This window comes from Camelus dromedarius, chromosome 17 (genome assembly GCF_036321535.1).
Source record: "Camelus dromedarius isolate mCamDro1 chromosome 17, mCamDro1.pat, whole genome shotgun sequence".
Classification (NCBI taxonomy): domain Eukaryota; kingdom Metazoa; phylum Chordata; class Mammalia; order Artiodactyla; family Camelidae; genus Camelus; species Camelus dromedarius.
In genome coordinates, this window is record NC_087452.1 from 14197447 (window position 1) to 14213148 (window position 15702).

The 15702-nt window shown below is 38.7% G+C and overlaps 1 protein-coding gene across 1 annotated transcript in view; it reads left to right on the forward strand.

Annotated features, from left to right (window-relative positions):
• CNTN3 (contactin 3) overlaps nucleotides 1–15702 on the forward strand; it is a 224662-nt gene that overhangs the window by 142741 nt on the left and 66219 nt on the right. The window lies entirely within an intron of this gene.

Genomic DNA, 15702 nt, shown 5'->3' on the forward strand with positions numbered 1-15702 from the left:
GGTAAGCAGAATCATGGCCCCAAAGATGTCCCTGTCCTTGTTCTGGAGACATATGACATGTTATGTTACATGACAGAAGGTAATTAAAGTTGGAGATGAAACTGAGATTGCTACCCAGCTAACCCTGAAATAGGGAGATTATCCTGGATTATTTGGAGGGACTGAAAGAATCACCTGAGCACTTGGAAGGGGAAGATAAAGAGGAGGACAGAAGTGTTTGAAAGGTGTCTGAGAATGAAAGAGGAGGCAGGAGGGATTTCAAGCATGAGGGGGACCCTGATCTGGATTGCTGGCTTTGAAGGTGGTGGAAGGGGGCCAGTGAGCGAAGGAATTTCAGACTCCTCTCCACAGTGGAAAAATCTTCACCTGACAGTCAGCAAGGAAATAGAGACATCAGTCCTGTAACCGCAATGAACTAATTCTTCCAACAACCTGAAGGAGCAGGAAATGATTCTAGAGCCTTCCAAAGGAACACAAGCCTGACTACACCTTGGTATCAACCCACTGAGACCTATACTGGACTTCTGTCCTTCAGATTTGTAAGATAATACATTTGTGTTATTTTAGGCCACTAATTTTATAGTAATTTGTTATTAAAGAAAAATTAAACTAATACAGGGCTCTACACGCATTATCTCCTTTAAAGGTCTCCATAACTCTGTGTTGTTTAGATCATATTATTATCTCCATTTTACTAATGAGAAAACTAAAGCTTAGAGGAATTATGTAATTTGCCTAAAATCACATAGCCAGAATTAGTCACATAGCGAGGGCATGACCATGAAGCTTTTTCAATGCCACATTTTACAGGGAGCCTAGAATCTGAGGGTGGTCTCAGCCTTTGAAGTCATGGAATTCAAATTATTCTTTTTGGAGGTGGAGGGAAAACAAAACAAACAATAAAACCTTAGACCAAGAAATGTGGATTTCCTGTTCCAAAATTTCAAAGTCTTATTGCAGATCGACAACCAGTTGAACTGCTTTTAGGTTATAGGCCCAAAGTTATTTTTATGAGTTGTTTATAACAACACAATCTATTCCTCCAAAATTGTACAGGAGATACCTCCTTAAAAGGCATCCACAGCAAGGTGACAACGCAACGTTGTGGACTGAGTGGTTGCAAAACACAATCCAGCCAAGTGCTAGGCCACACAGAATAGGTTTCTGGAACAAGAAATAAATCAGTGATTTGGAGTTTAATTGTGGAAGCCAGTTTAAAGAAGTATAGTTAATTTTGTCTATGCTGGAAGTTAAATCTTCCTATTTAACTGCTGACTCCTTTGTTGTCAAAAACATTTTAAGTAGTTTTGTTTGTATATGTAAATTAAACAGTGATTATATTCCAAGGACTTAAGTGCTTTGCACAATAATAAGCCCACTTGGCCTCACAGTAGTTCCTATAGTAGGCAGAGGTTTTTAATCTTAATTTTAAAAGGGAATAAAAGATTAAGAGATTAGGTGAAGGCACACAAGGAGAGATTTACTCCCACATTAGAGAGTGGTTGGGGTAATACAGGAAAAAAATTTAAATTGTAGATTCTCACCCGGGATTTCTGACTTGGCCACATACTACCTTGTTATCATTAGGTCAGTTACATAACCCCTCTGAACATTAGTTTCCTCATCTGTGAAACAGAGATAATAATTCCTACCTTCTACAGTTGCTATGAAGTAAGCAATTTACATGAGTGAAGTAATTTACATGATGTCTGATATTTGTAGAAGTGCTGTTCCGTAAGAATGAGGTTATGTTATAAATAAAATGTTGGAAGTAACAGTGACTAGAAGAGACAGAAGCCTTTTGTCTGTTGGTTGGGTGGCTCATTGGCTGGTTGGTCTCTCTGAAGGTAGGCAGTCAAGGTTGCCTGGAGTCCACAATCATCAGGGACACAGACCCCTTTTACCTTTCTGCTCCTCTGTCCTCACATTATGAAGCAGGATGATTGCTAGGGCTTCAGCCTCGCAAAGACATCCTTCCCAATGTGACTGCAATGTCATCTACCGATTGCGGGAAGGAGGAAGGTAAAAATCAGGGTACACTTCCTCCCTTTTAAGAAACTTCCCAGAAGTCCTATACAGTGATTTTCCTTATACCTTACTGGTCAGAAATTAGTTAGTTCCCCACTCAACTCAGCGGAAAGAGAGGTTGGGAATATGGACTTTTTTCGTAGGTGAAAATGCGCCCAATGAGAAATTGGGATTATGTTTTAAGAAGAAAGGGGGAAAAATGGTTGTTACTCCAGCAATGTCTCATGTTCATAAATGATATTTCTTTAACCCTTTCAATCCTACTGATCCTCTACTTTGTATTAAATATTTCTAGCATCTCCCCTATGAATAAGGAAGCTTTCGAGTATAAAAATAGGGTTAAGAAGAGAAAGCATATTTAAGGAGAGGGTCCACAGAGTTACAGTCCTTCCTAGGTATCTTAGTTCAAGGTTTTATAACAAAATACCATAAACCGCGTGGCTTAACCAGTAGAAATTTATTTCATGCTGTTCTGTATTGTGGAAACCTGGGATCAGGATGCCAGCATGGCTGAGTTCTGCTTAAGGCCCTCTTCTGAGTTGCAGACAACTGCCTTCTCATTATATTCTCTACATGGTAGAAAGAGAGATGGCTCTCCAGGGTCTCTTCTGTAAGGCACTAATTCCCTTCATGAAGGTCCTACCCTCATGACCTAATCACTTCCTAAAGGCTCTTCCTCCAAATGCCTTCACATGGGGGATTAGGACTTCACATATAAATTTGGGAGGGCTCAGATATTCAGTACATGGCACCAAGTCTGGTGGTTTGGATTTTGCTTTTATCTCTTTGGACAGTCAAAGCACTGATGAGCCAGGGCCTTGGTGCTTAGGGGAAAATCTGCTAGAAGCAATTACAGAGCAAGTTACAGAGTTGAATCTTCTCCAAGTTCATGTGAAATCAGAGTAGGTCTGAGCCATCACTTGGCAACAAAAGCCCCATGTCTGTCCCTCTCGGTCTGCAGACTTAAGCCAAATTGGGAAAGCACTTTAAATGATAGATTTATTGTGGTTGTTCAGTCATCAGCTATTCCAACTTAAAACATGCAGATTCAAATCTCATCTTGGGGACAAGTGAATTCATTGATGCATTTGAAAACATAAGAGAAGGCAAACATTTTTCATGGGGTATTTATGGCAAGATTTAAAATCTATAATTTTTTTCATTAGTTTTTTTTTGTTTGTGTTTTGGTTTTTGTTTTATTTTGTTTGTTTTTGGTAGATCAATGTGGGTTTGTCATTGAATAAGAAACATGACAAACAGGAAAACTTTCTCTAGCCTAGCATAGGGGTTGTTGATGGTTGCACTTTTGATTAAGCCTATATGTATAGTAGGCTATAGATATAGATGTAATACATAGATATCTGTATGTAATACATAGATATCTTATATATTTATATAAATTATATAGTGTCATTCAAAGCCTAAAATAGAAAAACAAATTCAAAAATTAAGTATGTCTTTTAAAAATTACGTAAGTTGATAAATATGTCTACTATGTAAACCACACGGTACATTTGAGTGGTCTTAGTCTACCTGATTTGTAAGTTTTTATATCAGCACAATTACAGTTTTGTAATTTTGCATCAGCAATAGTCATGTGGCTCTAAGTCAGTGAGACACCTCAATTACAGAAAAGTTTTGAAGACATCAGTGTTACTGCTTTCAAGCAGAGAGAGCATTTCAAGCTAAGGTAATAAAAGGATTACTTTCCGACAAAGGTCTTAGGAAAGCTGCTCTGAAGAGATAACAAGGGCTTCCAATGCAAATAGTATTCCTGGGCTCTTAAAATGACGTGCTCATTCGTTCATTTAAAAATATTTTGTACACCTACTATGTGCTAGGCATTAGGTATTTAATTTTCATCAGAGAAGCCCATCCCGTTATTTGTAACTTTTCATGGTATACAGACAGGTAACATAAGACAGTTATAATAAAACCCAACTGGCAAAGTACAGGATGTTGCGTGATTACCTGAGCAGACCCCATCTCCAGATTAGGGTGCAGAGCAGGCTTCCTAGAGAATGTAGTATCTATAGCAAGACTTGAAGGATGACTAGGATTCACTGGAAAAGAGAGCTCCAGGCAGAGGAACAGCATGTGCAAGGGCACAGAGGCAAGGACAGTGCAGGCATTTGAGTAACTAAATGTTCAGTGCATTTCATGTGTGAAGTACCTTAGGAGGAAGGGTTGCTAAGAGAGTTGGGCCATAGAGGTATACTGTGAATGACTTGGTAAGCCAAATTAAATGAAGAGTTTGGACTTAATTCTACAGGCGCTGGAAAGCAACAAAATAAAGTAGCAGAGTTAAAAGATCAAATTGATGTTTAACAAAAAAAATCATAATGGTGACGGTCAAGCCCATGAATTGGAGTGGTCGGAACTTGAGGCAAGACCCCCAGTCTGCACAAGAGAGGGTTATTGTCCAAACAAAACAAATAGCAATGAGAATAGAGAGAAGTAGTGAGGGGTTTGTGAAAAAGTTTAATCAGCAAGACAGAGTTGATTAAAGATTTGAAGAGAAGATGCAAGTCAAGGCAGAATCCTAAATTTCCCGTTCAGGCATCAGGAGTGTGGTAGACCTGTCCTGTGAGATGGGGAACATTACAGAAGGAGCAGGGATCAGGGCACGTATGTTAAGTTCCGTTTGGAATTGTTTCAGTGTGAAGAACTTGTTGACAAACCAACTGGATATATCTGTGTATATATAGAGGTTGACTCTATGAATCTAGAAATCAGGAGAAAGGCCTGAGCTACAGATAGAAATGTAATGTGGGTGTTATGAGTATATATATATGGAAGCTGAAACTGTAACAGTGCATGAAATTCTCTAGAAAGGTATATATCATTAAATGGCAAATCACTGAATTAAAAAGAGGTCTGTATCTTATCTCTGAAGCTGATGGAAACTTAAATGTAAGTAGAGGGTGCCTTTTTGTACAGTATCATTTAAGTGACTGACAGTCACAATGAATAAGTAATTGATTTATTAAGTAAAAGTCAACTCAAGTCACCTGGAATACAGATACTTTAACCTTTGAAATTACTAGCATTCATGTTGAGTAAAGGTTTTTTTTTTCCTTTTTTTGTTTTATCTTTGTATCAGGCACTGAATGTAGAGAACAATTGTGCTTTCCCTCCTGCAGAAAGTAGGTGTTTCTGTTTCAACAGAAATGCTCTACCCTTTTGAGCATCCAATGGCATTTCACTAAGTGTCAACATTTTAGTGCTGTTGCATTCATTCACTTAAACCCACATGTTTTCAAAGGACTTGAATTAAAATGAGATATTTTGTCTCCTTTAAGCCAAGGAAAATTCTTTAAAATCCTAGAGAATGGAGTCAGGCATGGTATGCAAAAAAAAAAAAAAAAAAAAAGGTAGTTGGCATATTTTAAAGAATGTTTAGCTTTTCTGTAACACTTAGTGGTACTTAAAATGCATTAGCCAATTATCTTTAAAAATGGGGCTTTCACTGGAATGCTACTGCTTGTAATAGTAAATATTTTATTACAATAGCCTCAATTCAGAAGAGAGTCAAAGAATGGCCCATTACTTCTAATTAAACACATTAAAATTGTTTCAGAGATTCTATGCAGCATTTAATGCTATAGAAATTTAAATGCTTTTTAAAGAAGTAAAGATTTTTTCCCCAAATATTAATAGTTATAACCCAGACGATCTTTTTAAAGTGTAGTAACCAATTCTTAATGTATTTTTTTTTTTGCATACAGTTAGAAGCTGGCTTTAAAGTGCAATAGGCATTGTGTGCTGAAAGATTCCATTTATAATAACAACATGCATGATAAAGGCATGCTTTCCTGGCATAAAACATTGATCGCTGTTTGCTAGGGGCTGGGAGTAGGTGGAGAAGTTGACTATTTAGGGACATGGAGGAGTTCTGGAAGGTGAGAGAATTGTTCTAGATCATAATTATGACAGTGGTTACATGACTACATTTACTTACTAAAACCTGAAGAACTGTACCCAGAAATGTGAATTATTCTGTCTATGAATTATACCTTAACTTTTTAAACAAAATTTTACATGCAATGTTACATTCATCTCCTACTTTCATGAGTAGCTTCATAGAGGAGTTCAAAAGCTCAAGAAATGCCCCCCAACAGGTCATTTTTGCCTCTTCTGGAGCACTGAGTAATTTGACGACAGTACTTTGAAGCAGAATCTAAAGTTTGGCCAGTGAACAGGGTAACTCTGTCTGAGCAGGAACCACTTGGCATTTCTGCCATTGCTGCTGCTAGCCTCCGCAGTCTTGCTTTGTAAAGATGTGTCTGGGAACTCTTGCTAACCGGCAAATCTGTTAGGTGGTATTTCCCCTTGGCTTGAGCTCTTAGAGGAAGAACAAAGATTCCTTCGCCAAAATGTTTCTGTCTCCATCCCTTCCCCATTTCCTCACATTTCTTGGCTCCTCTCTCTCTTCTCACTGTGAAGTTGATTTTTCTTCATACTGTTCAAACTGCTGCTCTCTCCCTGCCTGCCCTGGTTCCTTTCACCAAAAAGCCAGGTTGGATTATCTTCCCCGTCCTCCGTGGTCTCTGCGTCTCCACAACTGTCCCCTGGCCACGATTGGATAGGCATGGAAGCTCAGAGTTTCAGTTCATCTCCCCTTGGGCACACAGTCCAGATCTCAGCTAATCCTCTACTCCTGTACCCTTCACTCCAAATTAATCTCTCACTGGTATATTTACAAGAACAAAGGAGAATTTTATTTAATAAGTATGATGTTGCCAAATTCAGGACCTGAATATTAGTTGCATAGAGATTGATGTCCTGGCTTTCTGGCTGCAGGGAAGGTACTCAGGCTGTTCACTGGTTTATTATCTTTATTCCACACTGGGGGCTGTGCCCAGGAATACATAGATGAATACGAAACAGCAGGAGCCCTCAAGGAGTCCACACATTCTGTTTAGAATGTGGAAAACCTAGCCATCAATTACTCTGGGATAGACAGTATGATTAAGGTGACCATATATAATTTATTCTATAATTTGAGATATTTTGAAAGAGAAAGGGGACACCGTTAGTAATTCCCACCAAGACAGCACGTATAAACCAAGACCAGCCCAAGGAAATGGGACATTGCTGCCCTGTCTATCATGGAAGTGTTTATACACCAGTAAGAAGCACAGAGAAGTGATGCTGTCTCAGCCCTGAGGTGAAGAAGATGCATTTTGAAGAATCTGTGAAACCAAGCAAAGCAAAAAAGTAGGGAAAGCACCATCTAAGCAAAATGATTGCATAGACAGGAGATGAAACTGGTTATGTATTCTGGTTGTGTCCATGGTAAAGGTCCCATATGATCAGGAAAATAAGAGTGTCTAACCTGAGTTCTTCCCCAGGTAGAGAACCATCTCTCCCCTTTAAAGGAGGTGAACACTGGAGGAAGATCATTTTCCTTGAAGGGGAGATTGAGATACCTAGATAAATACTCAAGAATCTCAGAGAAAACAGACGCCTTCTCCATCTGCATCCCCCATACCTGTGCCTCCATTTCTCTCATGCTTCTGGCTGGAAAGAGAAGAGGAAAGGGTGCACTTGCCCCATAATCCCAACACCTTGTGAGAGGATTCAGCTAATATTTAAGAGAAGAGTGAAGATAATCAAGAGAGGTGTCAATGCAGTTCAAGACTTCAGGTTTGGAACGGGCTCATGGGAGATCATGATAATCACTTCTCCTCCATTCTCCATTCTCTAGCCACCAACACATACGTACAGATCTTCCCCTCTTAACCACAGGCCACTTAAGTTTCTGCATATTTGTATCATTATCTCCATGCGTCACTTACACCGGATGGACATGCAGTATCCTCATTACTGTGCACTTTATTCACTGTGTCAGATGAAGTTAAATGAGAGTTTTATTTACTTCTTGATTTAATCTTAGCACATGGAAAGAGCAGAGCATCCAAGTTAAAAAGATGGGTTAAATCTTGGCTCTGCCAGTTACCATCTAGGTGCGATGTTAGGCAAGTTACTTAGTCCCTGAATCTTGGATTCTTTATTTATGCAACAGGGCCAGAAATTCTCACCTTGCAGGGTTAAGTGGCATTTGGTTAGTGGCATAGCCAATTCTTAGAAAGAGGTTGGCTAAAGAAAACTGGTCTTCCCTGACAGGCAGAGAAGCCACAAAGTTTCCTTTGGACAAATTCCTTCCATCTCTGTCCTGTCCCATTTCTCTCACCTTCTGAAATGCCTTTCTTTCTCTCAGTAGACCCCGAGTTGCAAAGGTAAAAATAATAAAGTGTGTGAAGCATTTACTATGGGAGGTTCTACGTAGCCTCTCAGAAGAAGGTACCTGCTGCTGTCTGCTTTGAATGTTAATTTCTTTCATGATGTTGCTCATATACATTAAGAGTAACAAGACTGCTTACTCTTTACTGGGTTAAAAAGAAAGGTGAGTAAAAACCTTTCTTACGATAATCAGTTGAGTTTTACCTTATTTAAACTTTCTTAAATCAATAAATTCTACCCAAATATTATTAAAGAATTTGCAGCTTTTGAATGATTTCTAAAATTAAATCAACTAGATTTTGCAAATGACCATGTGGTTCTTAAATGCATATTTTAAATTTGATTTTTTTATGGGTTATAAAAGTTAAGACCCCTTTAAAAATGATTTGTTAAGTGTTAGGATTTTGGTAGGGAAACCAGGTGAATGAATTTGAGTGTGCTGGGCACTGGAATCCACTTCAAGCCAGTTCCATGTTAGAACTGGATACATTAATTCACATCCACGCTCAACATCACTGTTTTATTTACTGGGTGTTGCTCCCCATACCACACCCGTTTGATCATATAGAATTTCTCAGTCAAGCCCAAAAAACCCATGTGGATTATCATGTAGCCCAATCAATGCTCTGTACCACTGCTCTCATTGAAAAGTCAAAGAAAAAAAATTCTATTATAGATTTTGTAACGTCATTACACACTGCCTTAGCACTTCTTCTGGCAGTAATGTTGAAGGTAGGAAAAAACAGGAGCTTTCTCTCAAAGTAAGAATACTGATTCCCTTAGCATTATCTGCTGTATGTACCTTTGCCTTTTGAGTAATTCCTTAAAAAGAGGAGAACGAAACCAAATTCTCATTGCGCTCTGCATTTATTCTCTTGTGATTTCCTCTGGCCGAAATACCGTTTCTTCTCAACCAAGAAAACCCCTACTGATCACTCAAGGTCCAGTTTATTGTTAGTCACCGAGGGAAGCCTTCCCCAAGCCCAACAGGCGAGATTAATTGCTCTTTCTTCTGCTTTGCCCTTGTGGTTTCTTTAGGCCCAACTCTTATCATTTAACACAGAGTATTCCGGCTAGTTGTGCAGAAGGCCATCTGACCTGGATTCTCACCATATTGATCTTTGCAGCCTTGGTCTCTGTTCCAGACATGGTATTTATTTCACCATTCATTTACTTATCACATGTTGATTCAGCACCTACTCTTCCCATTGACCAATTCTGCATAACAGATCACCCTAAAACTTAACAGTGTAGAACAAACCAATCACTTTATTATCTCTCATGGTTTCCATGGGTCCAGAATTGGGGAGAGGGTTGGCTGGGCACCATTTGCTCAGAGTGTCTTGTGTAATTGCAGTCAGACAGGTGCTGGGGCTGGAGCAGCTGGGAGCTGTCTGTCACTCCTTTCTCTTTGACAGTCCCATGACCTCTCCATGTGGTCTCTCCATATGGGATGGTTTGGGTTCCCTTAAAACATGGTGGCCTCAGGGGGAGTTGAATTGCTTATATGGCAGCTAAAGGCTTTAGGAGGAAATATTCAAGCAAGGAAGGTGTAAGTTGAAATGCTAGACTCAGAAGACACAAAACCTTACTTTCCTTGGATTCTTTTTTTACCAGTGAATCACTCACCCAACCAGATTCAGGAGGAGGAGAGTCTGACTCTGTGTCTCAATGGGAGAGGCAAGATTCTAGGGGCGCATTTGGGATGGGAAATCTTATTGTGGCCACCCTTGGGAAATGTGGTCTGACACCCCACTCCACATGCCCTGCATTATGCTGGGCTCAGAAGAAACCACAGTGAACAGACAGATGTGGTCCTTTCCTTGTGGAGCTTGCAGAAGAGAGAGACAGAATACAAATAAATTGAAAAGATAATTTGTTTAGCCACAAAAGAAAAAAAAGGATAATTATATAAGGAATTTCAAGGAAGGCCTCATTAAGGAAGTAACTTTTGAACAGAGAATTGAATAGTAAGAAGCAGTGGGTCATGCCAAGAATGGGAAGATGTGCCTTCCAGGATTTGGCCCCAATAAGAACAAGGTCTTGGAGATGGGGATAAAATTGACTTATTTGAGAATCGGGAGCAAAGCCCATGTGACTGAAGTGTCATGCTTAGAAAGGGACCATAATAAAATATGAGGTCCTAGAGATGGGCCAAGTCCAGAAACGGGGTCCTTGAAGATCTGGATAAAAATGTTGGATTTTCTTTTAAATGGAATAAGAAGTCATTGGGTATTTTAAAGCAAGGGTGTGACATAATCTGGTTAAAAGATAACTCTTGACTGTCATGTGGTTAGTGGGTGGAGGAGAGAAAGAAGGAAAACAATGAATCTGGTTAGGAGGCAGCTTGGAGTTGTTAGGGCCAGATTTGCTGGATGCTTGACATAGAGCAACAGTGGACAAAATGGAGAAAAGGATACTGTGTCTTTTGAGGTAGAGCTGGATGAATTTGTACCCCAGATACAAAATTCCATACCGGATCATCACATTTTATCATGAGTTGTGCATGAAGTTTATGAATCCCCCTTGGCCATTAGACTGTTAAGTCTCTAAAGGCTGGGGGCTAGTTCTTACTCATACTTATATTTTTCAAGACTGTTAGTGCATAGTAAGTACTCAACAAATCTTTATGGAAGTGAATTTCATTCTTTTTTGGATGGTTTTCCATGTCTTACAAGTACCTATAATTTTCTTATTTAATGTATTGCACCAATTTCTTAGAAATGTATAAAATTGATTTTTTTATAGATTTCTACTTGAGGCTTCCTATTAAAATATGAAAAGTGCTATATTTTAGTTTATTCTTCACCCTCCCTGAAGCCTTTAACAGAAATAGGAGTGGATGGATGGATGGATGGTTGACTGGGGGATCAGGTGAGGTGCTACTGAACTTCTGTGAAAAAGGAATAAAAATGTGCATTGCTGTTGATGATTGCTGCCTCCCACATTGTGATGGTGGAAAGGAATTATTCATAATTTATGATCTGTTATATTCTTTCTAATGAGTCAGTACACTGAATTAAATTTCTTTCTGCCTAACAAACTAAAAAAAAAAAAATCATTTTGTACTTTCACCTGTTTTCTACTTCCTAATCTAATTTGTGATATTTTATCATTCTGACTTAATGTAGATTTTCATTGCTAGAACAGTTTCTGTTGGGGGATGAGAGTGTTTGATCCTTTGTGAGTCTTGTAATCCTGAAAAAAAAAATCTATAATGGAGGTTGAATATATAAAAGTCTTATCTTGTTTGGGAGAAAAAGGATGTTCTGATTTTTTACACTCAAATGCTAAAGAAGGAAGTACCTCTAACTTAAAGATTTTCTTAGGTGTTTAATTTTCTGCAGTATTTATAATTTACTTAACTGAGAAAATCGTAGTTTGTGAAGCTTGATGTAAATTACACATTTTCCTAGTTTAAGTCCTTGAAACACCATATAGCTCGCTAAATGTATTATTTATTATTTTCTTATTACTCTAGCCTCATTTTAATAACTTTGTATCTTTTAGTTTATTTCATTTACTTACATCATGCCTCATTCCAAAAGGAACTTGAAGACAGTTAACCAAAGGCACACCAGGTTAACATTGAAGCAAAAAAAAATACGCCAGAGTTCCAATTGCCTAGAATGTAATTTTCATTAGCACAGAATAAATTCTTACCAGTGAATCCTTTTTGCTTATTACAGAGCATGGTTTATAGTACATGTTCCATAAATACTTGTAGAATGATTGTCTTAAGTTACTTTACAAAACATACACCAACAGATCCATTCACTTAGTTGTCCACAGTTTTGGTTCAGAGCTTTCAACAAATGAGCAGAGAAAAATACTGCTAATTACACAGTCCACACTGCCTATAAGATTAAATGAAGCCATTTGATAAAGAGCTGTGCAACTCTTCCTGAGCAAAAGTATGCAAATAGGTATGTCCAAATTCAATTGATTGTGATGGCTAACAGTCAGTGTCCTTAAAATAAAGTATGAGTGTTAATGTTTTATTCTTTCCCTTAATCCAAGGGTAACTTTGAATTTAAGACTTAAGACTCTTGAGGAATAGATAGGCATTGTTTTTAGCTAATCTTCCATGAATATCATTTCTCACATGTATGTTTTAATAAGCTTGGAAATAGAAACTATTTTGAGGTTATGTTCGGTGTCAAGAATTTGGGGTAAAGAGAAGGCACTGTTATGAAAATGCAGAGTCAAATGCTTAAAGAGTCAAATGAAGTAGTGTTTAAGTATATATCATCTTATTAAAGGGGCGGTGCATCACCAGACTCTGTGTCTGAATAGATGATGTTAATTACATGTCTGCATGGAGATGGGACAAGAAAGTTCATGTTATTGGGGCTGAGTTTTTTTCTCAGAAAACCATGGGACTCACTCCAGGGTATGGATGAATGTATCAACTAAGACTCTACATTCTTGAGCTATGCAATATTACCACTCAATTTTTGTGCAAAATAATTTTTAAGGAGCCAGTCATCAAATGTACACAGTCATCATAAAAGAAAACTCAATAAAGCATGTCTGAAAAGGCTCATCCTGAAGCATCCAAGACAGTGAGATTCCAGACGCACTCCTGTGTCATCGGATGAGTTAATTGCTAGCAGGAGTTGCTAACCTGGTGTCCACAGAACCTTAGATAATTCATCTTGAATCGTATCAGATCTCTTGTTATTGTCATGGGTGTCTGTGTGTGTATTTGTTCTGCACACATAGTCCTCATACTTTTCAAATATTCAAAGAGCTTCATGACACAGAAAAGTTAGAAACACTGCCTAAGGTTGCAGTTGAGCCATTTAAATATTGACAGACATCTGTCAAAGAGGATGACCTGGGGTTGGAGTAGTGGGCCCCAAACCATTCTATTTTGCAAGACTTTACCATAAGGGCAGGTGTGTTTTGGGCCATTCTTGATCTGCAGTAAAACCTTGTCCTCTCTATATAGAAAACTGTCTCTGAACCCTTCATACTGATTGAGACAACAAATATTTATTGAACAAATACTATGTACAAGGTACCAGCTTTTAGTAGCTTGTATCCTATAGGGGTTGGGGCCCTCTCGTTGAGAAGAAATTCAAGGATATTGCACAAACTTACTACATGAGCTGCAGAAACTGACTTAGGAAAGGACGGGACTGGAGGGCTTCTGGAATCCCAGCAGCAGGATTGCACCATCTTGTCAGGGCAAGTGCTGAAATGAATGAACTAACCATTATTTCCGTCCTTGTGTCACTGATCAAAGTCTGAAGAGGGAGAATCCAAAGGACGTAGCTTAATTACTGATTTTCGAAGTGTAATCTCTGTATCAGCGGCATCAGAATCACCTGGGAACTTGTTAGAACTGTAAGTCCTTGGGCCCCATCCTAGACGTAATCTGGTGGTGGGCCCAGCAACGGGTATTTGAGGAAGTGAGTCCTCCTGGGAACTGGTGCACAGAACAGCTGGAGAAACACTGCCCTGTGTCCCGTATTTCCTCCTCGTCTAGGATAGGATGGGGGCCTAGACTCATATGCTTACCAAGACCGCATCCAGTAGTGCAAGAGAATTCTCCAAAGGAAGGTCAATGTTGGGTACCGAAGAAATGGAGGTAGATTGTGGGCAGCTAAAAAATCCAGCACCTTCTACGTCTCTTGAGTGAATGAAATTTCCCTTTTGCAGACAAAGTAAGTATCTGGCTCTTTAGCGCTATTGTTGGAGGTGAGCCCCAATCCAGGCCTGTTAGTCTCTAGGAAGAAGGTGCCCATTTGGGTAACACTGTGTCTCTCTTCAGCCCCTCCCCGGAGGAAGAGTCTGACCCCTGGAATTGGCTGGAAGACCTTGGCATTGTAGCTCAGCCCTCTCCCTTTTTCTCTTCAATGTCTGCCTGCCTACAGAGAAGGAATGTGTTCTGCTGTTCTGCCTTTCAGTAAGGGAGCTTGTGCTTGTCGACCTGTGCCAGGAGGCTTAGGTCTGCCTAATTCTGGGATGAAGTGTCAGGAAATCATTATTGCTTCACCTGTGCAGTTTTGCATCACCTTTCCCTGTAATATAAGTAATAGAACAGGCATCTTGATTTTCACTGATTTGACTCGTGAGTCTATGTCTCAGGCAGAGGAAAAGAATGTCAAGTGCGAGGCCCCTTTGCATTTTATTAAGTATTCCTTTCGAGGAGTTCTTTGACTCCACGAGCCGTCAGAGAATTGTTGATTTGTCATATTCACTTGTTTGTTTTACTGACTCACTCATCTGAACACTTACAATTTTTGCAGATACTGTATTGTATGAGGATTTAACTGTTTCAAATGGATGCTTGTCTGGGCTTCATGAATTACTTGAGTAGTTTTATATAATCGTTCAAACAGGAAACCTACTTTTAAGGGCCTTTTTGTTCTATAGATTTGAGTCTATTTTAGAAGGAAAGTGTTGAGTCCCCATCATAACAGTAAATGTAGCTCTAGATATATTTGTCATGGTGGATATGCATTTGAAAAGGTATTATAAATGTGATGAAAATGTTCCTTTATTGTTGATTCTCTTCTTATGAATATGAGGAAATATTAATTGATATGAAAAATGTGTATTTATCTTGGCGGTAAAGTGGAGCCACACCCTATTTCACTAGGACCTCAGGTGCCTGTTTCATGTATTCTGTGTCCAGCAAAATAATGGAGCCACATAGTATTAGCCTGGTGCTTAGTCAAAGATATGATAATTAACTGCTGAATCTTCTCTAACTCTGCCTCTCTTATCCTTGGAGATTTTCTAACCAATAAATCACTAAGCTAACACTGTTGAATTTATAAGATGAAAGTTCAAAATGATAAAGCTGAAAGAATGAAAATTCTAATATTATTTTGCCAAATACTATTTGTAGGTTATCTTTGAACTCAAGGGGGAGAAGTTATTTCACCAAGCATATGGGAGATTGCTTGTAAATGAAAACATACAATATATGCTCTTTGTCTCTGACATTTATTTCCTCATGCATTTTCATCAATTTATATTTGCTTTTCTTCACCATCATTATTTATCCTGTAATATATGCATTGTGAGTACTTTTTCTTACAGCTAATTGTGAGCATCCATCTCTTACAATATGTACTCGGAAAGTGAAGTCCAAAATAGCCTTGTTATTTTCTATAGAACAGTTTAATCATTACAGTCTCATGTGATCTCATCTCCACTGAGATGAGCTTCCTGAGAAAATATAGAGTTGGCAGTGTGTTTGTTAAAATTCAAACTTGAATAAATTACTGTGATATTCGGGGCATAGGCAGGGGAAAAACAATGTTTTCAGAAATTCTACCTTGCATGCATAATACTCCACACTTCCCCCATTCTAAAACACAGTGTGTTATTATGGATGCTTAAATGTCATCATACAGTACAGGTCAATGTTGCCTAGACAACAGTCTACTTTCTGAGCAAAGAGTTGTAAAT